This window comes from Hydractinia symbiolongicarpus, chromosome 11 (genome assembly GCF_029227915.1).
Source record: "Hydractinia symbiolongicarpus strain clone_291-10 chromosome 11, HSymV2.1, whole genome shotgun sequence".
NCBI classification, from domain to species: domain Eukaryota; kingdom Metazoa; phylum Cnidaria; class Hydrozoa; order Anthoathecata; family Hydractiniidae; genus Hydractinia; species Hydractinia symbiolongicarpus.
In genome coordinates, this window is record NC_079885.1 from 15,789,245 (window position 1) to 15,809,545 (window position 20,301).

At 40.7% G+C, this 20,301-nt stretch overlaps 36 non-coding genes across 36 annotated transcripts; all 36 read left to right on the forward strand.

The window, feature by feature from the left end:
* Nucleotides 1–229: 229 nt before the first annotated feature.
* Nucleotides 230–348, forward strand: LOC130617104 (5S ribosomal RNA). The gene has a single exon (XR_008978182.1). It is a non-coding gene; the product is annotated as a 5S ribosomal RNA (ribosomal RNA).
* A 450-nt stretch (nt 349–798) lies between these two features.
* Nucleotides 799–917, forward strand: LOC130615338 (5S ribosomal RNA). Its single transcript, XR_008976427.1, has one exon. It is a non-coding gene; the product is annotated as a 5S ribosomal RNA (ribosomal RNA).
* Nucleotides 918–1,367: 450 nt separating this feature from the next.
* On the forward strand, nt 1,368–1,486 carry LOC130617156 (5S ribosomal RNA). Its single transcript, XR_008978234.1, has one exon. It is a non-coding gene; the product is annotated as a 5S ribosomal RNA (ribosomal RNA).
* Nucleotides 1,487–1,936: 450 nt separating this feature from the next.
* On the forward strand, nt 1,937–2,055 carry LOC130616890 (5S ribosomal RNA). Its single transcript, XR_008977970.1, has one exon. It is a non-coding gene; the product is annotated as a 5S ribosomal RNA (ribosomal RNA).
* Nucleotides 2,056–2,505: 450 nt separating this feature from the next.
* On the forward strand, nt 2,506–2,624 carry LOC130616053 (5S ribosomal RNA). The gene has a single exon (XR_008977138.1). It is a non-coding gene; the product is annotated as a 5S ribosomal RNA (ribosomal RNA).
* Nucleotides 2,625–3,074: 450 nt separating this feature from the next.
* On the forward strand, nt 3,075–3,193 carry LOC130619985 (5S ribosomal RNA). The gene has a single exon (XR_008980719.1). It is a non-coding gene; the product is annotated as a 5S ribosomal RNA (ribosomal RNA).
* Nucleotides 3,194–3,643: 450 nt separating this feature from the next.
* LOC130617220 (5S ribosomal RNA) lies at nt 3,644–3,762 on the forward strand. Its single transcript, XR_008978297.1, has one exon. It is a non-coding gene; the product is annotated as a 5S ribosomal RNA (ribosomal RNA).
* A 450-nt stretch (nt 3,763–4,212) lies between these two features.
* On the forward strand, nt 4,213–4,331 carry LOC130616303 (5S ribosomal RNA). The gene has a single exon (XR_008977385.1). It is a non-coding gene; the product is annotated as a 5S ribosomal RNA (ribosomal RNA).
* Nucleotides 4,332–4,781: 450 nt separating this feature from the next.
* Nucleotides 4,782–4,900, forward strand: LOC130615499 (5S ribosomal RNA). Its single transcript, XR_008976588.1, has one exon. It is a non-coding gene; the product is annotated as a 5S ribosomal RNA (ribosomal RNA).
* Nucleotides 4,901–5,349: 449 nt separating this feature from the next.
* LOC130617116 (5S ribosomal RNA) lies at nt 5,350–5,468 on the forward strand. Its single transcript, XR_008978194.1, has one exon. It is a non-coding gene; the product is annotated as a 5S ribosomal RNA (ribosomal RNA).
* A 449-nt stretch (nt 5,469–5,917) lies between these two features.
* On the forward strand, nt 5,918–6,036 carry LOC130617128 (5S ribosomal RNA). Its single transcript, XR_008978206.1, has one exon. It is a non-coding gene; the product is annotated as a 5S ribosomal RNA (ribosomal RNA).
* Nucleotides 6,037–6,486: 450 nt separating this feature from the next.
* LOC130615931 (5S ribosomal RNA) lies at nt 6,487–6,605 on the forward strand. Its single transcript, XR_008977017.1, has one exon. It is a non-coding gene; the product is annotated as a 5S ribosomal RNA (ribosomal RNA).
* Nucleotides 6,606–7,055: 450 nt separating this feature from the next.
* Nucleotides 7,056–7,174, forward strand: LOC130617157 (5S ribosomal RNA). The gene has a single exon (XR_008978235.1). It is a non-coding gene; the product is annotated as a 5S ribosomal RNA (ribosomal RNA).
* A 450-nt stretch (nt 7,175–7,624) lies between these two features.
* On the forward strand, nt 7,625–7,742 carry LOC130617416 (5S ribosomal RNA). Its single transcript, XR_008978493.1, has one exon. It is a non-coding gene; the product is annotated as a 5S ribosomal RNA (ribosomal RNA).
* Nucleotides 7,743–8,192: 450 nt separating this feature from the next.
* Nucleotides 8,193–8,311, forward strand: LOC130616891 (5S ribosomal RNA). The gene has a single exon (XR_008977971.1). It is a non-coding gene; the product is annotated as a 5S ribosomal RNA (ribosomal RNA).
* Nucleotides 8,312–8,761: 450 nt separating this feature from the next.
* On the forward strand, nt 8,762–8,880 carry LOC130616054 (5S ribosomal RNA). Its single transcript, XR_008977139.1, has one exon. It is a non-coding gene; the product is annotated as a 5S ribosomal RNA (ribosomal RNA).
* A 450-nt stretch (nt 8,881–9,330) lies between these two features.
* LOC130620003 (5S ribosomal RNA) lies at nt 9,331–9,449 on the forward strand. Its single transcript, XR_008980736.1, has one exon. It is a non-coding gene; the product is annotated as a 5S ribosomal RNA (ribosomal RNA).
* Nucleotides 9,450–9,899: 450 nt separating this feature from the next.
* Nucleotides 9,900–10,018, forward strand: LOC130617221 (5S ribosomal RNA). Its single transcript, XR_008978298.1, has one exon. It is a non-coding gene; the product is annotated as a 5S ribosomal RNA (ribosomal RNA).
* Nucleotides 10,019–10,468: 450 nt separating this feature from the next.
* Nucleotides 10,469–10,587, forward strand: LOC130617141 (5S ribosomal RNA). The gene has a single exon (XR_008978218.1). It is a non-coding gene; the product is annotated as a 5S ribosomal RNA (ribosomal RNA).
* A 449-nt stretch (nt 10,588–11,036) lies between these two features.
* On the forward strand, nt 11,037–11,155 carry LOC130617153 (5S ribosomal RNA). Its single transcript, XR_008978230.1, has one exon. It is a non-coding gene; the product is annotated as a 5S ribosomal RNA (ribosomal RNA).
* A 450-nt stretch (nt 11,156–11,605) lies between these two features.
* Nucleotides 11,606–11,724, forward strand: LOC130620015 (5S ribosomal RNA). Its single transcript, XR_008980748.1, has one exon. It is a non-coding gene; the product is annotated as a 5S ribosomal RNA (ribosomal RNA).
* Nucleotides 11,725–12,174: 450 nt separating this feature from the next.
* Nucleotides 12,175–12,293, forward strand: LOC130617158 (5S ribosomal RNA). The gene has a single exon (XR_008978236.1). It is a non-coding gene; the product is annotated as a 5S ribosomal RNA (ribosomal RNA).
* A 450-nt stretch (nt 12,294–12,743) lies between these two features.
* LOC130617418 (5S ribosomal RNA) lies at nt 12,744–12,861 on the forward strand. Its single transcript, XR_008978495.1, has one exon. It is a non-coding gene; the product is annotated as a 5S ribosomal RNA (ribosomal RNA).
* Nucleotides 12,862–13,311: 450 nt separating this feature from the next.
* LOC130617222 (5S ribosomal RNA) lies at nt 13,312–13,430 on the forward strand. Its single transcript, XR_008978300.1, has one exon. It is a non-coding gene; the product is annotated as a 5S ribosomal RNA (ribosomal RNA).
* A 450-nt stretch (nt 13,431–13,880) lies between these two features.
* On the forward strand, nt 13,881–13,999 carry LOC130616304 (5S ribosomal RNA). The gene has a single exon (XR_008977387.1). It is a non-coding gene; the product is annotated as a 5S ribosomal RNA (ribosomal RNA).
* A 450-nt stretch (nt 14,000–14,449) lies between these two features.
* Nucleotides 14,450–14,568, forward strand: LOC130616008 (5S ribosomal RNA). The gene has a single exon (XR_008977093.1). It is a non-coding gene; the product is annotated as a 5S ribosomal RNA (ribosomal RNA).
* A 449-nt stretch (nt 14,569–15,017) lies between these two features.
* Nucleotides 15,018–15,136, forward strand: LOC130617479 (5S ribosomal RNA). Its single transcript, XR_008978557.1, has one exon. It is a non-coding gene; the product is annotated as a 5S ribosomal RNA (ribosomal RNA).
* A 450-nt stretch (nt 15,137–15,586) lies between these two features.
* LOC130616836 (5S ribosomal RNA) lies at nt 15,587–15,705 on the forward strand. Its single transcript, XR_008977916.1, has one exon. It is a non-coding gene; the product is annotated as a 5S ribosomal RNA (ribosomal RNA).
* Nucleotides 15,706–16,155: 450 nt separating this feature from the next.
* On the forward strand, nt 16,156–16,274 carry LOC130617059 (5S ribosomal RNA). Its single transcript, XR_008978138.1, has one exon. It is a non-coding gene; the product is annotated as a 5S ribosomal RNA (ribosomal RNA).
* Nucleotides 16,275–16,723: 449 nt separating this feature from the next.
* LOC130618240 (5S ribosomal RNA) lies at nt 16,724–16,842 on the forward strand. The gene has a single exon (XR_008979314.1). It is a non-coding gene; the product is annotated as a 5S ribosomal RNA (ribosomal RNA).
* Nucleotides 16,843–17,292: 450 nt separating this feature from the next.
* Nucleotides 17,293–17,411, forward strand: LOC130616517 (5S ribosomal RNA). Its single transcript, XR_008977599.1, has one exon. It is a non-coding gene; the product is annotated as a 5S ribosomal RNA (ribosomal RNA).
* A 450-nt stretch (nt 17,412–17,861) lies between these two features.
* On the forward strand, nt 17,862–17,980 carry LOC130618935 (5S ribosomal RNA). Its single transcript, XR_008979679.1, has one exon. It is a non-coding gene; the product is annotated as a 5S ribosomal RNA (ribosomal RNA).
* A 450-nt stretch (nt 17,981–18,430) lies between these two features.
* LOC130618947 (5S ribosomal RNA) lies at nt 18,431–18,549 on the forward strand. Its single transcript, XR_008979691.1, has one exon. It is a non-coding gene; the product is annotated as a 5S ribosomal RNA (ribosomal RNA).
* A 450-nt stretch (nt 18,550–18,999) lies between these two features.
* On the forward strand, nt 19,000–19,118 carry LOC130615429 (5S ribosomal RNA). The gene has a single exon (XR_008976518.1). It is a non-coding gene; the product is annotated as a 5S ribosomal RNA (ribosomal RNA).
* Nucleotides 19,119–19,568: 450 nt separating this feature from the next.
* On the forward strand, nt 19,569–19,687 carry LOC130615399 (5S ribosomal RNA). The gene has a single exon (XR_008976489.1). It is a non-coding gene; the product is annotated as a 5S ribosomal RNA (ribosomal RNA).
* A 450-nt stretch (nt 19,688–20,137) lies between these two features.
* Nucleotides 20,138–20,256, forward strand: LOC130616518 (5S ribosomal RNA). Its single transcript, XR_008977600.1, has one exon. It is a non-coding gene; the product is annotated as a 5S ribosomal RNA (ribosomal RNA).
* The last annotated feature ends 45 nt before the right edge of the window (nt 20,257–20,301 follow it).

The window sequence follows — 20,301 nt, forward strand, 5'->3', positions numbered from 1 at the left end:
ATATGAAAATTAAGTCTGAAAGCACCCTAGATTTCCTTCGTTGGAACTTTTTACCGGAAATCTTAAAGCGCATGGTTGTCGTAAAGAATCGATAGCGCTTAAAAAGAGCTTTCAAATGCACATAAACACGACCTATTTCGGATGATCCAGTCAAGAAATATGACCTTTAAAGTGTGAACCATTTTCGATGTAATGTGCTAATAAATCGTAGATATCTGCCCCTTTGTGTGTCTACGACCATACCACGATGAACACACCTGTTCTCGTCCGATCACGGAAGTTAAGCATCGTTGGGCCGGGATAGTACTTGGATGGGGGACCGCCTGGGAACTCCCGGTGTCGTAGGCTATTGACTTTTTCACGTTACATTATTTATCATTACGACTGGGACGTATCTTTTTTACGCAATAGCCGCTGAGTAAATCAAGAAAGAGACATGATTAGAAGTTGCATTCCCTTCAAAACGGCTACAATCTTGCTGCAATAAATGCGCCACGTCGCAAATAAATGGATTACGAGCGTCAGACAAAAAAAATGGCGATGTAGTTACTTTGCTAACTAACTTTGTCATATGAAAATTAAGTCTGAAAGCACCCTAGATTTCCTTCGTTGGAACTTTTTACCGGAAATCTTAAAGCGCATTATTGTCGTAATTAATCGATAGCGCTTGAAATGAGCTTTCAAATGCACATAAACACGACCTATTTCGGATAATCCAGTCAAGAAATATGACCTTTAAAATTTAAACCATTTTCGATGTAATGTGCTAATAAATCGTAGATATCTGCCCGTTTGTTTGTCTACGACCATGCCACGATGAACACACCTGTTCTCGTCCGATCACGGAAGTTAAGCATCGTTGGGCCGGGATAGTACTTGGATGGGGGACCGCCTGGGAACTCCTGGTGTCGTAGGCTATTGACTTTTTCACGTTACATTATTTATCATTACGACTGGGACGTATCTTTTTTACGCAATAGCCGCTGAGTAAATCAAGAAAGAGACATGATTAGAAGTTGCTTTCCCTTCAAAACGGCTACAATCTTGCTGCAATAAATGCGCCACGTCGCAAATAAATGGATTACGAGCGTCAGACAAAGAAAATGGCGATGTAGTTACTTTGCTAATTAACTTTGTCATATGAAAATTAAGTCTGAAAGCACCCTAGATTTCCTTCGTTGGAACTTTTTACCGGAAATCTTAAAGCGCATGGTTGTCGTAAAGAATCGATAGCGCTTAAAAAGAGCTTTCAAATGCACATAAACACGACCTATTTCGGATGATCCAGTCAAGAAATATGACCTTTAAAGTTTGAACCATTTTCGATGTAATGTGCTAATAAATCGTAGATATCTGCCCGTTTGTGTGTCTACGACCATACCACGATGAATACACCTGTTCTCGTCCGATCACGGAAGTTAAGCATCCTCGGGCCGGGATAGTACTTGGATGGAGGACCGCCTGGGAACTCCCGGTGTCGTAGGCTATTGACTTTTTCACCTTACATTATTTATCATTACGACTGTGACGTATCTTTTTTACGCAATAGCCGCTGAGTAAATCAAGTAAGGGACATCATTAGAAGTTGCTTTCCCTTCAAAACGGCTACGATCTGGCAGCATTAAATGCGCCACGTCGCAAATGAATGGATTACGAGCGTCAGACAGAGAGAATGGCGATGTAGCTAATTTGCTAATTAACTTTGTCATATGAAAATTAAGTCTGAAAGTACCCTAGATTGCCTTCGTTGGAACTTTTTACCGGAAATCTTAAAGCGCATGGTTGTCGTAATTAATGGATAGCGCTTGAAATGAGCTTTCAAATGCACATAAACACGACCTATTTCGGATGATCCAGTCAATAAATATGACCTTTAAAGTTTAAACCATTTTCGATGTAATGTGCTAATAAATCGTAGATATCTGCCCGTTTGTTTGTTTACGACCATACCACGATGAACACACCTGTTCTCGTCCGATCACGGAAGTTAAGCATCGTCGGGCCGGGATAGTACTTGGATGGGGGACCGCCTGGGAACTCCCAGTGTCGTAGGCTATTGACTTTTTCACGTTACATTATTTATCATTACGACTGTGACGTATCTTTTTTACGAAATAGCCGCTGAGTAAATCAAGAAAGAGACATGATTAGAAGTTGCTTTCCCTTCAAAACGGCTACAATCTTGCTGCAATAAATGCGCCACGTCGCAAATGAATGGATTACGAGCGTCAGACAAAGAAAATGGCGATGTAGTTACTTTGCTAATTAACTTTGTCATATGAAAATTAAGTCTGAAAGCACCCTAGATTTCCTTCGTTGGAACTTTTTACCGGAAATCTTAAAGCGCATTATTGTCGTAATTAATGGATAGCGCTTGAAATGAGCTTTCAAATGCACATAAACACGACCTATTTCGGATAATCCAGTCAAGAAATATGACCTTTAAAATTTAAACCATTTTCGATGTAATGTGCTAATAAATCGTAGATATCTGCCCGTTTGTTTGTCTACGACCATACCACGATGAACACACCTGTTCTCGTCCGATCACGGAAGTTCAGCATCGTTGGGCCGGGATAGTACTTGGATGGGGGACCGCCTGGGAACTCCTGGTGTCGTAGGCTATTGACTTTTTCACGTTACATTATTTATCATTACGACTGGGACGTATCTTTTTTACGCAATAGCCGCTGAGTAAATCAAGAAAGAGACATGATTAGAAGTTGCTTTCCCTTCAAAACGGCTACAATCTTGCTGCAATAAATGCGCCACGTCGCAAATAAATGGATTACGAGCGTCAGACAAAGAAAATGGCGATGTAGTTACTTTGCTAATTAACTTTGTCATATGAAAATTAAGTCTGAAAGCACCCTAGATTTCCTTCGTTGGAACTTTTTACCGGAAATCTTAAAGCGCATGGTTGTCGTAAAGAATCGATAGCGCTTAAAAAGAGCTTTCAAATGCACATAAACACGACCTATTTCGGATGATCCAGTCAAGAAATATGACCTTTAAAATTTAAACCATTTTCGATGTAATGTGCTAATAAATCGTAGATATCTGCCCGTTTGTTTGTCTACGACCATACCACGATGAACACACCTGTTCTCGTCCGATCACGGAAGTTAAGCATCGTTGGGCCGGGATAGTACTTGGATGGGGGACCGCCTGGGAACTCCTGGTGTCGTAGGCTATTGACTTTTTCACGTTACATTATTTATCATTACGACTGGGACGTATCTTTTTTACGCAATAGCCGCTGAGTAAATCAAGAAAGAGACATGATTAGAAGTTGCTTTCCCTTCAAAACGGCTACAATCTTGCTGCAATAAATGCGCCACGTCGCAAATAAATGGATTACGAGCGTCAGACAAAGAAAAGGGCGATGTAGTTACTTTGCTAATTAACTTTGTCATATGAAAATTAAGTCTGAAAGCACCCTAGATTTCCTTCGTTGGAACTTTTTACCGAAAATCTTAAAGCGCATGGTTGTCGTAAAGAATCGATAGCGCTTAAAAAGAGCTTTCAAATGCACATAAACACGACCTATTTCGGATGATCCAGTCAAGAAATATGACCTTTAAAGTTTGAACCATTTTCGATGTAATGTGCTAATAAATCGTAGATATCTGCCCGTTTGTGTGTCTACGACCATACCACGATGAACACACCTGTTCTCGTCCGATCACGGAAGTTAAGCATCCTCGGGCCGGGATAGTACTTGGATGGAGGACCGCCTGGGAACTCCCGGTGTCGTAGGCTATTGACTTTTTCACGTTACATTATTTATCATTACGACTGTGACGTATCTTTTTTACGCAATAGCCGCTGAGTAAATCAAGTAAGGGACATCATTAGAAGTTTCTTTCCCTTCAAAAGGGCTACGATCTGGCAGCATTAAATGCGCCACGTCGCAAATGAATGGATTACGAGCGTCAGACAAAGAGAATGGCGATGTAGCTAATTTGCTAATTAACTTTGTCATATGAAAATTAAGTCTGAAAGTACCCTAGATTGCCTTCGTTGAAACTTTTTACCGGAAATCTTAAAGCGCATGGTTGTCGTAATTAATGGATAGCGCTTGAAATGAGCTTTCAAATGCACATAAACACGACCTATTTCGGATGATCCAGTCAAGAAATATGACCTTTAAAATTTAAACCATTTTCGATGTAATGTGCTAATAAATCGTAGATATCTGCCCGTTTGTTTGTCTACGACCATACCACGATGAACACACCTGTTCTCGTCCGATCACGGAAGTTAAGCATCGTTGGGCCGGGATAGTACTTGGATGTGGGACCGCCTGGGAACTCCTGGTGTCGTAGGCTATTGACTTTTTCACGTTACATTATTTATCATTACGACTGTGACGTATCTTTTTTACGCAATAGCCCCTGAGTAAATCAAGTAAGGGACGTGATTAGAAGATGCTTTCCCTTCAAAACGGCTACAATCTTGCTGCAATAAATGCGCCACGTCGCAAATAAATGGATTACGAGCGTCAGACAAAGAAAATGGCGATGTAGTTACTTTGCTAATTAACTTTGTCATATGAAAATTAAATCTGAAAGCACCCCAGATTTCCTTCGTTGGAACTTTTTACCGGAAATCTTAAAGCGCATGGTTGTCGTAAAGAATCGATAGCGCTTGAAATGAGCTTTCAAATGCACATAAACACGACCTATTTCGGATGATCCAGTCAAGAAATATGACCTTTAAAGTTTAAACCATTTTCGATGTAATGTGCTAATAAATCGTAGATATCTGCCCGTTTGTTTGTCTACGACCATACCACGATGAACACACCTGTTCTCGTCCGATCACGGAAGTTAAGCATCGTCGGGCCGGGATAGTACTTGAATGGGGGACCGCCTGGGAACTCCTGGTGTTGTAGGCTATTGACTTTTTCACGTTACATTATTTATCATTACGACTGTGACGTATCTTTTTTACGCAATAGCGCTGAGTAAATCAAGTAAGGGACGTTATTAGAAGTTTCTTTCCCTTCAAAGCGGCTACGATCTGGCTGCAATAAATGCGCCACGTCGCAAATAAATGGATTACGAGCGTCAGACAAAGAAAATGGCGATGTAGTTAATTTGCTAATTAACTTTGTCATATGAAAATTAAGTCTGCAAGTACCCTAGATTGCCTTCGTTGGAACTTTTTACCGGAAATCTTAAAGCGCATTATTGTCGTAATTAATATATAGCGCTTGAAACGAGCTTTCAAATGCACATAAACACAACCTTTTTCGGATAATCCAGTAAAGAAATATGACCTTTAAAATTTAAACCATTTTTGATGTAATGTGCTAATAAATCGTAGATATCTGCCCGTTTGTTTGTCTACGACCATACCACGATGAACACACCTGTTCTCGTCCGATCACGGAAGTTAAGCATCGTTGGGCCGGGATAGTACTTGGATGGGGGACCGCCTGGGAACTCCCGGTGTCGTAGGCTATTGACTTTTTCACGTTACATTATTTATCATTAGGACTGGGACGTATCTTTTTTACGCAATAGCGGCTGAGTAAATCAAGAAAGAGACATGATTAGAATTTGCTTTCCCTTCAAAACGGCTACAATCTTGCTGCAATAAATGCGCCACGTCGCAAATAAATGGATTACGAGCGTCAGACAAAGAAAATGGCGATGTAGTTCATTGCTAATTAACTTTGTCATATGAAAATTAAGTCTGAAAGCACCCTAGATTTCCTTCGTTGGAACTTTTTACCGGAAATCTTAAAGCGCATGGTTGTCGTAAAGAATCGATAGCGCTTAAAAAGAGCTTTCAAATGCACATAAACACGACCTATTTCGGATGATCCAGTCAAGAAATATGACCTTTAAAGTGTGAACCATTTTCGATGTAATGTGCTAATAAATCGTAGATATCTGCCCCTTTGTGTGTCTACGACCATACCACGATGAACACACCTGTTCTCGTCCGATCACGGAAGTTAAGCATCGTTGGGCCGGGATAGTACTTGGATGGGGGACCGCCTGGGAACTCCCGGTGTCGTAGGCTATTGACTTTTTCACGTTACATTATTTATCATTACGACTGGGACGTATCTTTTTTACGCAATAGCCGCTGAGTAAATCAAGAAAGAGACATGATTAGAAGTTGCATTCCCTTCAAAACGGCTACAATCTTGCTGCAATAAATGCGCCACGTCGCAAATAAATGGATTACGAGCGTCAGACAAAAAAAATGGCGATGTAGTTACTTTGCTAACTAACTTTGTCATATGAAAATTAAGTCTGAAAGCACCCTAGATTTCCTTCGTTGGAACTTTTTACCGGAAATCTTAAAGCGCATTATTGTCGTAATTAATGGATAGCGCTTGAAATGAGCTTTCAAATGCACATAAACACGACCTATTTCGGATAATCCAGTCAAGAAATATGACCTTTAAAATTTAAACCATTTTCGATGTAATGTGCTAATAAATCGTAGATATCTGCCCGTTTGTTTGTCTACGACCATACCACGATGAACACACCTGTTCTCGTCCGATCACGGAAGTTAAGCATCGTTGGGCCGGGATAGTACTTGGATGGGGGACCGCCTGGGAACTCCTAGTGTCGTAGGCTATTGACTTTTTCACGTTACATTATTTATCATTACGACTGGGACGTATCTTTTTTACGCAATAGCCGCTGAGTAAATCAAGAAAGAGACATGATTAGAAGTTGCTTTCCCTTCAAAACGGCTACAATCTTGCTGCAATAAATGCGCCACGTCGCAAATAAATGGATTACGAGCGTCAGACAAAGAAAATGGCGATGTAGTTACTTTGCTAATTAACTTTGTCATATGAAAATTAAGTCTGAAAGCACCCTAGATTTCCTTGGTTGGAACTTTTTACCGGAAATCTTAAAGCGCATGGTTGTCGTAAAGAATCGATAGCGCTTAAAAAGAGCTTTCAAATGCACATAAACACGACCTATTTCGGATGATCCAGTCAAGAAATATGACCTTTAAAGTTTGAACCATTTTCGATGTAATGTGCTAATAAATCGTAGATATCTGCCCGTTTGTGTGTCTACGACCATACCACGATGAATACACCTGTTCTCGTCCGATCACGGAAGTTAAGCATCCTCGGGCCGGGATAGTACTTGGATGGAGGACCGCCTGGGAACTCCCGGTGTCGTAGGCTATTGACTTTTTCACGTTACATTATTTATTATTACGACTGTGACGTATCTTTTTTACGCAATAGCCGCTGAGTAAATCAAGTAAGGGACATCATTAGAAGTTGCTTTCCCTTCAAAACGGCTACGATCTGGCAGCATTAAATGCGCCACGTCGCAAATGAATGGATTACGAGCGTCAGACAGAGAGAATGGCGATGTAGCTAATTTGCTAATTAACTTTGTCATATGAAAATTAAGTCTGAAAGTACCCTAGATTGCCTTCGTTGGAACTTTTTACCGGAAATCTTAAAGCGCATGGTTGTCGTAATTAATGGATAGCGCTTGAAATGAGCTTTCAAATGCACATAAACACGACCTATTTCGGATGATCCAGTCAAGAAATATGACCTTTAAAATTTAAACCATTTTCGATGTAATGTGCTAATAAATCGTAGATATCTGCCCGTTTGTTTGTCTACGACCATACCACGATGAACACACCTGTTCTCGTCCGATCACGGAAGTTAAGCATCGTTGGGCCGGATAGTACTTGGATGGGGGACCGCCTGGGATCTCCTGGTGTCGTAGGCTATTGACTTTTTCACGTTACATTGTTTATCATTACGACTGGGACGTATCTTTTTTACGCAATAGCCGCTGAGTAAATCAAGAAAGAGACATGATTAGAAGTTGCTTTCCCTTCAAAACGGCTACAATCTTGCTGCAATAAATGCGCCACGTCGCAAATGAATGGATTACGAGCGTCAGACAAAGAAAATGGCGATGTAGCTAATTTGCTAATTAACTTTGTCATATGAAAATTAAGTCTGAAAGTACCCTAGATTGCCTTCGTTGGAACTTTTTACCGGAAATTTTAAAGCGCATGGTTGTTGTAATTAATGGATAGCGCTTGAAATGAGCTTTCAAATGCACATAAACACGACCTATTTCGGATGATCCAGTCAATAAATATGACCTTTAAAGTTTAAACCATTTTCGATGTAATGTGCTAATAAATCGTAGATATCTGCCCGTTTGTTTGTTTACGACCATACCACGATGAACACACCTGTTCTCGTCCGATCACGGAAGTTAAGCATCGTCGGGCCGGGATAGTACTTGGATGGGGGACCGCCTGGGAACTCCCAGTGTCGTAGGCTATTGACTTTTTCACGTTACATTATTTATCATTACGACTGTGACGTATCTTTTTTACGAAATAGCCGCTGAGTAAATCAAGAAAGAGACATGATTAGAAGTTGCTTTCCCTTCAAAACGGCTACAATCTTGCTGCAATAAATGCGCCACGTCGCAAATGAATGGATTACGAGCGTCAGACAAAGAAAATGGCGATGTAGTTACTTTGCTAATTAACTTTGTCATATGAAAATTAAGTCTGAAAGCACCCTAGATTTCCTTCGTTGGAACTTTTTACCGGAAATCTTAAAGCGCATTATTGTCGTAATTAATGGATAGCGCTTGAAATGAGCTTTCAAATGCACATAAACACGACCTATTTCGGATAATCCAGTCAAGAAATATGACCTTTAAAATTTAAACCATTTTCGATGTAATGTGCTAATAAATCGTAGATATCTGCCCGTTTGTTTGTCTACGACCATACCACGATGAACACACCTGTTCTCGTCCGATCACGGAAGTTCAGCATCGTTGGGCCGGGATAGTACTTGGATGGGGGACCGCCTGGGAACTCCTGGTGTCGTAGGCTATTGACTTTTTCACGTTACATTATTTATCATTACGACTGGGACGTATCTTTTTTACGCAATAGCCGCTGAGTAAATCAAGAAAGAGACATGATTAGAAGTTGCTTTCCCTTCAAAACGGCTACAATCTTGCTGCAATAAATGCGCCACGTCGCAAATAAATGGATTACGAGCGTCAGACAAAGAAAATGGCGATGTAGTTACTTTGCTAATTAACTTTGTCATATGAAAATTAAGTCTGAAAGCACCCTAGATTTCCTTCGTTGGAACTTTTTACCGGAAATCTTAAAGCGCATGGTTGTCGTAAAGAATCGATAGCGCTTAAAAAGAGCTTTCAAATGCACATAAACACGACCTATTTCGGATGATCCAGTCAAGAAATATGACCTTTAAAATTTAAACCATTTTCGATGTAATGTGCTAATAAATCGTAGATATCTGCCCGTTTGTTTGTCTACGACCATACCACGATGAACACACCTGTTCTCGTCCGATCACGGAAGTTAAGCATCGTTGGGCCGGGATAGTACTTGGATGGGGGACCGCCTGGGAACTCCTGGTGTCGTAGGCTATTGACTTTTTCACGTTACATTATTTATCATTACGACTGGGACGTATCTTTTTTACGCAATAGCCGCTGAGTAAATCAAGAAAGAGACATGATTAGAAGTTGCTTTCCCTTCAAAACGGCTACAATCTTGCTGCAATAAATGCGCCACGTCGCAAATAAATGGATTACGAGCGTCAGACAAAGAAAAGGGCGATGTAGTTACTTTGCTAATTAACTTTGTCATATGAAAATTAAGTCTGAAAGCACCCTAGATTTCCTTCGTTGGAACTTTTTACCGAAAATCTTAAAGCGCATGGTTGTCGTAAAGAATCGATAGCGCTTAAAAAGAGCTTTCAAATGCACATAAACACGACCTATTTCGGATGATCCAGTCAAGAAATATGACCTTTAAAGTTTGAACCATTTTCGATGTAATGTGCTAATAAATCGTAGATATCTGCCCGTTTGTGTGTCTACGACCATACCACGATGAACACACCTGTTCTCGTCCGATCACGGAAGTTAAGCATCCTCGGGCCGGGATAGTACTTGGATGGAGGACCGCCTGGGAACTCCCGGTGTCGTAGGCTATTGACTTTTTCACGTTACATTATTTATCATTACGACTGTGACGTATCTTTTTTACGCAATAGCCGCTGAGTAAATCAAGTAAGGGACATCATTAGAAGTTTCTTTCCCTTCAAAAGGGCTACGATCTGGCAGCATTAAATGCGCCACGTCGCAAATGAATGGATTACGAGCGTCAGACAAAGAGAATGGCGATGTAGCTAATTTGCTAATTAACTTTGTCATATGAAAATTAAGTCTGAAAGTACCCTAGATTGCCTTCGTTGAAACTTTTTACCGGAAATCTTAAAGCGCATGGTTGTCGTAATTAATGGATAGCGCTTGAAACGAGCTTTCAAATGCACATAAACACAACCTTTTTCGGATAATCCAGTAAAGAAATATGACCTTTAAAATTTAAACCATTTTTGATGTAATGTGCTAATAAATCGTAGATATCTGCCCGTTTGTTTGTCTACGACCATACCACGATGAACACACCTGTTCTCGTCCGATCACGGAAGTTAAGCATCGTTGGGCCGGGATAGTACTTGGATGGGGGACCGCCTGGGAACTCCCGGTGTCGTAGGCTATTGACTTTTTCACGTTACATTATTTATCATTAGGACTGGGACGTATCTTTTTTACGCAATAGCGGCTGAGTAAATCAAGAAAGAGACATGATTAGAATTTGCTTTCCCTTCAAAACGGCTACAATCTTGCTGCAATAAATGCGCCACGTCGCAAATAAATGGATTACGAGCGTCAGACAAAGAAAATGGCGATGTAGTTCATTGCTAATTAACTTTGTCATATGAAAATTAAGTCTGAAAGCACCCTAGATTTCCTTCGTTGGAACTTTTTACCGGAAATCTTAAAGCGCATGGTTGTCGTAAAGAATCGATAGCGCTTAAAAAGAGCTTTCAAATGCACATAAACACGACCTATTTCGGATGATCCAGTCAAGAAATATGACCTTTAAAGTGTGAACCATTTTCGATGTAATGTGCTAATAAATCGTAGATATCTGCCCCTTTGTGTGTCTACGACCATACCACGATGAACACACCTGTTCTCGTCCGATCACGGAAGTTAAGCATCGTTGGGCCGGGATAGTACTTGGATGGGGGACCGCCTGGGAACTCCCGGTGTCGTAGGCTATTGACTTTTTCACGTTACATTATTTATCATTACGACTGGGACGTATCTTTTTTACGCAATAGCCGCTGAGTAAATCAAGAAAGAGACATGATTAGAAGTTGCATTCCCTTCAAAACGGCTACAATCTTGCTGCAATAAATGCGCCACGTCGCAAATAAATGGATTACGAGCGTCAGACAAAAAAAATGGCGATGTAGTTACTTTGCTAACTAACTTTGTCATATGAAAATTAAGTCTGAAAGCACCCTAGATTTCCTTCGTTGGAACTTTTTACCGGAAATCTTAAAGCGCATTATTGTCGTAATTAATGGATAGCGCTTGAAATGAGCTTTCAAATGCACATAAACACGACCTATTTCGGATAATCCAGTCAAGAAATATGACCTTTAAAATTTAAACCATTTTCGATGTAATGTGCTAATAAATCGTAGATATCTGCCCGTTTGTTTGTCTACGACCATACCACGATGAACACACCTGTTCTCGTCCGATCACGGAAGTTAAGCATCGTTGGGCCGGGATAGTACTTGGATGGGGGACCGCCTGGGAACTCCTGGTGTCGTAGGCTATTGACTTTTTCACGTTACATTATTTATCATTACGACTGGGACGTATCTTTTTTACGCAATAGCCGCTGAGTAAATCAAGAAAGAGACATGATTAGAAGTTGCTTTCCCTTCAAAACGGCTACAATCTTGCTGCAATAAATGCGCCACGTCGCAAATAAATGGATTACGAGCGTCAGACAAAGAAAATGGCGATGTAGTTACTTTGCTAATTAACTTTATCATATGAAAATTAAGTCTGAAAGCACCCTAGATTTCCTTCGTTGGAACTTTTTACCGGAAATATTAAAGCGCATGGTTGTCGTAAAGAATCGATAGCGCTTAAAAAGAGCTTTCAAATGCACATAAACACGACCTATTTCGGATGATCCAGTCAAGAAATATGACCTTTAAAGTTTGAACCATTTTCGATGTAATGTGCTAATAAATCGTAGATATCTGCCCGTTTGTGTGTCTACGACCATACCACGATGAATACACCTGTTCTCGTCCGATCACGGAAGTTAAGCATCCTCGGGCCGGGATAGTACTTGGATGGAGGACCGCCTGGGAACTCCCGGTGTCGTAGGCTATTGACTTTTTCACGTTACATTATTTATCATTACGACTGTGACGTATCTTTTTTACGCAATAGCCGCTGAGTAAATCAAGTAAGGGACATCATTAGAAGTTGCTTTCCCTTCAAAACGGCTACGATCTGGCAGCATTAAATGCGCCACGTCGCAAATGAATGGATTACGAGCGTCAGACAGAGAGAATGGCGATGTAGCTAATTTGCTAATTAACTTTGTCATATGAAAATTAAGTCTGAAAGTACCCTAGATTGCCTTCGTTGGAACTTTTTACCGGAAATCTTAAAGCGCATGGTTGTCGTAATTAATGGATAGCGCTTGAAATGAGCTTTCAAATGCACATAAACACGACCTATTTCGGATGATCCAGTCAAGAAATATGACCTTTAAAATTTAAACCATTTTCGATGTAATGTGCTAATAAATCGTAGATATCTGCCCGTTTGTTTGTCTACGACCATACCACGATGAACACACCTGTTCTCGTCCGATCACGGAAGTTAAGCATCGTTGGGCCGGATAGTACTTGGATGGGGGACCGCCTGGGATCTCCTGGTGTCGTAGGCTATTGACTTTTTCACGTTACATTGTTTATCATTACGACTGGGACGTATCTTTTTTACGCAATAGCCGCTGAGTAAATCAAGAAAGAGACATGATTAGAAGTTGCTTTCCCTTCAAAACGGCTACAATCTTGCTGCAATAAATGCGCCACGTCGCAAATGAATGGATTACGAGCGTCAGACAAAGAAAATGGCGATGTAGCTAATTTGCTAATTAACTTTGTCATATTAAAATTAAGTCTGAAAGTACCCTAGATTGCCTTCGTTTGAACTTTTTACCAGAAATCTTAAAGCGCATGGTTGTCGTAAAGAATCGATAGCGCTTAAAAAGAGCTTTCAAATGCACATAAACACGACCTATTTCGGATGATCCAGTCAAGAAATATGACCTTTAAAAATTGAACCATTTTCGATGTAATGTGCTAATAAATCGTAGATATCTGCCCGTTTGTGTGTCTACGACCATACCACGATGAACACACCTGTTCTCGTCCGATCACGGAAGTTAAGCATCCTCGGGCCGGGATAGTACTTGGATGGAGGACCGCCTGGGAACTCCCGGTGTCGTAGGCTATTGACTTTTTCACGTTACATTATTTATCATTACGACTGTGACGTATCTTTTTTACGCAATAGCCGCTGAGTAAATCAAGTAAGGGACATCATTAGAAGTTTCTTTCCCTTCAAAAGGGCTACGATCTGGCAGCATTAAATGCGCCACGTCGCAAATGAATGGATTACGAGCGTCAGACAAAGAGAATGGCGATGTAGCTAATTTGCTAATTAACTTTGTCATATGAAAATTAAGTCTGAAAGTACCCTAGATTGCCTTCGTTGAAACTTTTTACCGGAAATCTTAAAGCGCATGGTTGTCGTAATTAATGGATAGCGCTTGAAATGAGCTTTCAAATGCACATAAACACGACCTATTTCGGATGATCCAGTCAAGAAATATGACCTTTAAAATTTAAACCATTTTCGATGTAATGTGCTAATAAATCGTAGATATCTGCCCGTTTGTTTGTCTACGACCATACCACGATGAACACACCTGTTCTCGTCCGATCACGGAAGTTAAGCATCGTTGGGCCGGGATAGTACTTGGATGTGGGACCGCCTGGGAACTCCTGGTGTCGTAGGCTATTGACTTTTTCACGTTACATTATTTATCATTACGACTGTGACGTATCTTTTTTACGCAATAGCCCCTGAGTAAATCAAGTAAGGGACGTGATTAGAAGATGCTTTCCCTTCAAAACGGCTACAATCTTGCTGCAATAAATGCGCCACGTCGCAAATAAATGGATTACGAGCGTCAGACAAAGAAAATGGCGATGTAGTTACTTTGCTAATTAACTTTGTCATATGAAAATTAAATCTGAAAGCACCCCAGATTTCCTTCGTTGGAACTTTTTACCGGAAATCTTAAAGCGCATGGTTGTCGTAAAGAATCGATAGCGCTTGAAATGAGCTTTCAAATGCACATAAACACGACCTATTTCGGATGATCCAGTCAAGAAATATGACCTTTAAAGTTTAAACCATTTTCGATGTAATGTGCTAATAAATCGTAGATATCTGCCCGTTTGTTTGTCTACGACCATACCACGATGAACACACCTGTTCTCGTCCGATCACGGAAGTTAAGCATCGTCGGGCCGGGATAGTACTTGGATGGGGTACCGCCTGGGAACTCCCGGTGTTGTAGGCTATTGACTTTTTCACGTTACATTATTTATCATTACGACTGTGACGTATCTTTTTTACGCAATAGCGCTGAGTAAATCAAGTAAGGGACGTTATTAGAAGTTTCTTTCCCTTCAAAGCGGCTACGATCTGGCTGCACTAAATGCGCCACGTCGCAAATCAATGGATTACGAGCGTCAGACAAAGAAAATGGCGATGTAGTTAATTTGCTAATTAACTTTGTCATATGAAAATTAAGTCTGCAAGTACCCTAGATTGCCTTCGTTGGAACTTTTTACCGGAAATCATAAAGCGCATTATTGTTGTCCAGAATCGATAGCGCTTAAAAAGAGCTGTCAAACGCACATAAACACGACCTATTTTGAATGATCCAGTCAAGAAATATGACCTTTAAAGTTTGAACCATTTTCGATGTAATGTGCTAATAAATCGTAGATATCTGCCAGTTTGTTTGTCTACGACCATACCACGATGAACACACCTGTTCTCGTCCGATCACGGAAGTTAAGAATCCTCGGGCCGGGATAGTACTGGGATGGGGGACCGCCTGGGAACTCCCGGTGTCGTAGGCTATTGACTTTTTCACGTTACATTATTTATCATTACGACTGTGACGTATCTTTTTTACGAAATAGCCGCTGAGTAAATCAAGAAAGAGACATGATTAGAAGTTGCTTTCCCTTCAAAACGGCTACGATATGGCAGCAATAAATGCGCCAAGTCGCAAATGAATGGATTACGAGCGTCAGACAAAGAAAATGGCGATGTAGTAACTTTGCTAATTAACTTTGTCATATGAAAATTAAGTCGGAAAGCACCCTAGATTTCCTTCGTTGGAACTTTTTACCGGAAATCATAAAGCGCATTATTGTTGTCAAGAATCGATAGCGCTTAAAAAGAGCTGTCAAACGCACATAAACACGACCTATTTCGAATGATCCAGTCAAGAAATATGACCTTTAAAGTTTAAACCATTTTCGATGTAATGTGCTAATAAATCGTAGATATCTGCCCGTTTGTTTGTCTACGACCATACCACGATGAACACACCTGTTCTCGTCCGATCACGGAAGTTAAGCATCGTCGGGCCGGGATAGTACTTGGATGGGGGAACGCCTGGGAACTCCCGGTGTCGTAGGCTATTGACTTTTTCACGTTACATTATTTATCATTACGACTGTGACGTATCTTTTTTACGAAATAGCCGCTGAGTAAATCAAGAAAGAGACATGATTAGAAGTTGCTTTCCCTTCAAAACGGCTACGATATGGCAGCAATAAATGCGCCAAGTCGCAAATGAATGGATTACGAGCGTCAGACAAAGAAAATGGCGATGTAGTAACTTTGCTAATTAACTTTGTCATATGAAAATTAAGTCGGAAAGCACCCTAGATTTCCTTCGTTGGAACTTTTTACCGGAAATCATAAAGCGCATTATTGTTGTCAAGAATCGATAGCGCTTAAAAAGAGCTGTCAAACGCACATAAACACGACCTATTTCGAATGATCCAGTCAAGAAATATGACCTTTAAAGTTTAAACCATTTTCGATGTAATGTGCTAATAAATCGTAGATATCTGCCCGTTTGTTTGTCTACGACCATACCACGATGAACACACCTGTTCTCGTCCGATCACGGAAGTTAAGCATCGTCGGGCCGGGATAGTACTTGGATGGGGGAACGCCTGGGAACTCCCGGTGTTGTAGGCTATTGACTTTTTCACGTTACATTATTTATCATTACGACTGTGACGTATCTTTTTTACGCAATAGCGCTGAGTAAATCAAGTAAGGGACGTTATTAGAAGTTTCTTTCCCTTCAAAGCGGCTACGATCTGGCTGCAATAAATGCGCCACGTCGCAAATCAATGGATTACGAGCGTCAGACAAAGAAAATGGCGATGTAGTTAATTTGCTAATTAACTTTGTCATATGAAAATTAAGTCTGCAAGTACCCTAGATTGCCTTCGTTGGAACTTTTTACCGGAAATCATAAAGCGCATTATTGTTGTCCAGAATCGATAGCGCTTAAAAAGAGCTGTCAAACGCACATAAACACGACCTATTTCGAATGATCCAGTCAAGAAATATGACCTTTAAAGTTTGAACCATTTTCGATGTAATGTGCTAATAAATCGTAGATATCTGCCCGTTTGTTTGTCTACGACCATACCACGATGAACACACCTGTTCTCGTCCGATCACGGAAGTTAGGAATCCTCGGGCCGGGATAGTACTGGGATGGGGGACCGCCTGGGAACTCCCGGTGTCGTAGGCTATTGACTTTTTCACGTTACATTATTTATCATTACGACTGTGACGTATCTTTTTTACGAAATAGCCGCTGAGTAAATCAAGAAAGAGACATGATTAGAAGTTGCTTTCCCTTCAAAACGGCTACGATCTGGCAGCAATAAATGCGCCAAGTCGCAAATGAATGGATTACGAGCGTCAGACAAAGAAAATGGCGATGTAGTAACTTTGCTAATTAACTTTGTCATATGAAAATTAAGTCGGAAAGCACCCTAGATTTCCTTCGTTGGAACTTTTTACCGGAAATCATAAAGCGCATTATTGTTGTCAAGAATCGATAGCGCTTAAAAAGAGCTGTCAAACGCACATAAACACGACCTATTTTGAATGATCCAGTCAAGAAATATGACCTTTAAAGTTTGAACCATTTTCGATGTAATGTGCTAATAAATCGTAGATATCTGCCCGTTTGTTTGTCTACTACCATACCACGATGAACACACCTGTTCTCGTCCGATCACGGAAGTTAAGCATCGTCGGGCCGGGATAGTACTTGGATGGGAGACCGCCTGGGAACTCCCGGTGTCGTAGGCTATTGACTTTTTCACGTTACATTATTTATCATTACGACTGTGACGTATCTTTTTTACGAAATAGCCGCTGAGTAAATCAAGAAAGAGACATGATTAGAAGTTGCTTTCCCTTCAAAACGGCTACGATCTGGCAGCAATAAATGCGCCAAGTCGCAAATGAATGGATTACAAGCGTCAGACAAAGAAAATGGCGATGTAGTTACTTTGCTAATTAACTTTGTCATATGAAAATTAAGTCGGAAAGCACCCTAGATTTCCTTCGTTGGAACTTTTTACCGGAAATCTTAAAGCGCATGGTTGTCGTAATTAATCGATAGCGCTTGAAATGAGCTTTCAAATGCACATAAACACGACCTATTTCGGATAATCCAGTCAAGAAATATGACCTTTAAAGTTTAAACCATTTTCGATGTAATGTGCTAATAAATCGTAGATATCTGCCCGTTTTTTTGTCTACGACCATACCACGATGAACACACCTGTTCTCGTCCGATCACGGAAGTTAAGCATCGTCGGGCCAGGATAGTACTTGGATGGGGGACCGCCTGGGAACTCCCGGTGTCGTAGGCTATTGACTTTTTCACGTTACATCATTTATCATTACGACTGTGACGTATCTTTTTTACGCAATAGCCGCTGAGTAAATCAAGAAAGAGACATGATTAGAAGTTGTTTTCCCTTCAAAACGGCTACAATCTTGCTGCAATAAATGCGCCAAGTCGCAAATGAATGGATTACGAGCGTCAGACAAAGAAAATGGCGATGTAGTTACTTTGCTAATTAACTTTGTCATATGAAAATTAAGTCTGAAAGCACCCTAGATTTCCTTCGTTGGAACTTTTTACCGGAAATCTTAAAGCGCATGGTTGTCGTAATTAATCGATAGCGCTTGAAATGAGCTTTCAAATGCACATAAACACGACCTATTTCGGATAATCCAGTCAAGAAATATGACCTTTAAAGTTTAAACCATTTTCGATGTAATGTGCTAATAAATCGTAGATATCTGCCCGTTTTTTTGTCTACGACCATACCACGATGAACACACCTGTTCTCGTCCGATCACGGAAGTTAAGCATCGTCGGGCCAGGATAGTACTTGGATGGGGGACCGCCTGGGAACTCCCGGTGTCGTAGGCTATTGACTTTTTCACGTTACATCATTTATCATTACGACTGTGACGTATCTTTTTTACGCAATAGCCGCTGAGTAAATCAAGAAAGAGACATGATTAGAAGTTGCTTTCCCTTCAAAACGGCTACAATCTTGCTGCAATAAATGCGCCAAGTCGCAAATGAATGGATTACGAGCGTCAGACAAAGAAAATGGCGATGTAGTTACTTTGCTAATTAACTTTGTCATATGAAAATTAAGTCTGAAAGCACCCTAGATTTCCTTCGTTGGAACTTTTTACCGGAAATCTTAAAGCGCATGGTTGTCGTAAAGAATCGATAGCGCTTGAAATGAGCTTTCAAATGCACATAAACACGACCTATTTCGGATGATCCAGTCAAGAAATATGACCTTTAAAGTTTAAACCATTTTCGATGTAATGTGCTAATAAATCGTAGATATCTGCCCGTTTGTTTGTCTACGACCATACCACGATGAACACACCTGTTCTCGTCCGATCACGGAAGTTAAGCATCGTCGGGCCAGGATAGTACTTGGATGGGGGACCGCCCGGGAACTCCCGGTGTCGTAGGCTATTGACTTTTTCACGTTACATTATTTATCATTACGACTGTGACGTATCTTTTTTACGCAATAGCCGCTGAGTAAATCAAGTAAGGGACGTGATTAGAAGATGCTTTCCCTTCAAAACGGCTACAATCTTGCTGCAATAAATGCGCCACGTCGCAAATAAATGGATTACGAGCGTCAGACAAAGAAAATGGCGATGTAGTTACTTTGCTAATTAACTTTGTCATATGAAAATTAAGTCTGAAAGCACCCTAGATTTCCTTCGTTGGAACTTTTTACCGGAAATCTTAAAGCGCATGGTTGTCGTAAAGAATCGATAGCGCTTGAAATGAGCTTTCAAATGCACATAAACACGACCTATTTCGGATGATCCAGTCAAGAAATATGACCTTTAAAGTTTAAACCATTTTCGATGTAATGTGCTAATAAATCGTAGATATCTGCCCGTTTGTTTGTCTACGACCATACCACGATGAACACACCTGTTCTCGTCCGATCACGGAAGTTAAGCATCGCCGGGCCGGGATAGTACTTGGATGGGGGACCGCCTGGGAACTCCCGGTGTCGTAGGCTATTGACTTTTTCACGTTACATTATTTATCATTACGACTATGACGTATCTTTTTTACGAAATAGCCGCTGAGTAAATCAAGAAAGAGACATGATTAGAAGTTGCTTTCCCTTCAAAACGGCTACGATCTGGCAGCAATAAATGCGCCAAGTCGCAAATGAATGGATTACAAGCGTCAGACAAAGAAAATGGCGATGTAGTTACTTTTCTAATTAACTTTGTCATATGAAAATTAAGTCTGAAAGCACCCTAGATTGCCTTCGTTGGAACTTATTACCGGAAATCTTAAAGCGCATTATTGTTGTCAAGAATCGATAGCGCTTAAAAAGAGCTGTCAAACGCACATAAACACGACCTATTTCGAATGATCCAGTCAAGAAATATGACCTTTAAAGTTTGAACCATTTTCGATGTAATGTGCTAATAAATCGTAGATATCTGCCCGTTTGTTTGTCTACTACCATACCACGATGAACACACCTGTTCTCGTCCGATCACGGAAGTTAAGCATCGTCGGGCCGGGATAGTACTTGGATGGGAGACCGCCTGGGAACTCCCGGTGTCGTAGGCTATTGACTTTTTCACGTTACATTATTTATCATTACGACTGTGACGT